At 43.6% G+C, this 1,114-nt stretch overlaps 5 non-coding genes across 5 annotated transcripts; all 5 read left to right on the top strand.

The window, feature by feature from the left end:
* Positions 1-265: 265 nt before the first annotated feature.
* On the top strand, positions 266-337 carry trnae-uuc (transfer RNA glutamic acid (anticodon UUC)). The gene has a single exon. It is a non-coding gene; the product is annotated as a tRNA-Glu (tRNA).
* Positions 338-439: 102 nt separating this feature from the next.
* Positions 440-511, top strand: trnae-cuc (transfer RNA glutamic acid (anticodon CUC)). Its single transcript has one exon. It is a non-coding gene; the product is annotated as a tRNA-Glu (tRNA).
* Positions 512-609: 98 nt separating this feature from the next.
* trnae-uuc (transfer RNA glutamic acid (anticodon UUC)) lies at positions 610-681 on the top strand. The gene has a single exon. It is a non-coding gene; the product is annotated as a tRNA-Glu (tRNA).
* Positions 682-783: 102 nt separating this feature from the next.
* Positions 784-855, top strand: trnae-cuc (transfer RNA glutamic acid (anticodon CUC)). Its single transcript has one exon. It is a non-coding gene; the product is annotated as a tRNA-Glu (tRNA).
* A 98-nt stretch (positions 856-953) lies between these two features.
* trnae-uuc (transfer RNA glutamic acid (anticodon UUC)) lies at positions 954-1,025 on the top strand. Its single transcript has one exon. It is a non-coding gene; the product is annotated as a tRNA-Glu (tRNA).
* Positions 1,026-1,114: the final 89 nt, after the last annotated feature.

The raw sequence follows: 1,114 nt of genomic DNA, 5'->3' as shown, positions 1-1,114 counted from the left end.
TTTTCAACTGCATGATGTTTTAATCACATCTTAAAGGCCCCCTTGGTATTGATCATCAAAGGTCTCCTGATAGCTTCTATCACAAAAGGTGGTCCCTGATGGTCTAGTGGTGAGGTGTCAGTACTTTTGCCGCAGCCCAGGTTGGATTCCCGGTCAGGGAAAGGCACGTTCACTTTCAACTGCGTGATTGTTTTCATCACATCTTCAAAGCACTCTTGGTATTGATCATCAAAGTTCACTTGATAGTTTCTATCATGAAATATGGTCCCTGATGGTCTAGTGGTCAGGATTTCGCGCTTTCACCGCCACAGCCCGGGTTCAATTCCCGGTCAGGGAAATTCATGTTTATGTTAACTGCTTCATTGTTTTCATCAAATCATCAAAGCATTCTTTTTATTGATCGTCAAATTGTCTTGATAGCTTCTGTCAAGAAACAAGGTCCCTGATGGTCTAGTGGTCAGGATTTGGCGCTCTCACCGCCACGGCCTGGGTTCGATTCCCGGTCAGGGAAAGGCATTTTCAACTGCTTCATTGTTTTAATCCCATCTTAAAGGCACTCTTGGTATTGATCATCAAAGATCTCTTGATAGCTTCTATCACAAAATGTGGTCCCTGATGGTCTAGTGGTCAGGATTTGGCGCTTTCACCGCCACAGCCCGGGTTCAATTCCCGGTCAGGGAAAGGCATGTTTATGTTAACTGCTTCATTGTTTTCATCAAATCATCAAAGCATTCTTTTTATTGATCGTCAAATTGTCTTGATAGCTTTTGTCAAGAAACAAAGTCCCTGATGGTCTAGTGGTCAGGATTCGGCGCTCTCACCGCCGCGGCCTGGGTTCGATTCCCGGTCAGGGAAAGGCATTTTCAACTGTATGATTGTTTTAATCCCATCTTAAAGGCACTCTTGGTATTGATCATCAAAGTTCTCTTGATAGTTTCTATCATGAAATATGGTCCCTGATGGTCTAGTGGTCAGGATTTGGCGCTTTCACCGCCACAGCCCGGGTTCAATTCCCGGTCAGGGAAGTTTATGTTAACTGCTTCATTGTTTTCATCACATCTTCATAGCATTCTTTTTATTGATCGTCAAATTGTCTTGATAGCTTCTGTCAAGA

This window comes from Poecilia latipinna, unplaced genomic scaffold, assembly GCF_001443285.1.
Source record: "Poecilia latipinna isolate Pla-1442-1.1 unplaced genomic scaffold, P_latipinna-1.0 Scaffold8801, whole genome shotgun sequence".
In the NCBI taxonomy this organism is placed as follows: Eukaryota; Metazoa; Chordata; class Actinopteri; order Cyprinodontiformes; family Poeciliidae; genus Poecilia; species Poecilia latipinna.
This window is presented reverse-complemented; position numbering and strand designations above follow the sequence as displayed.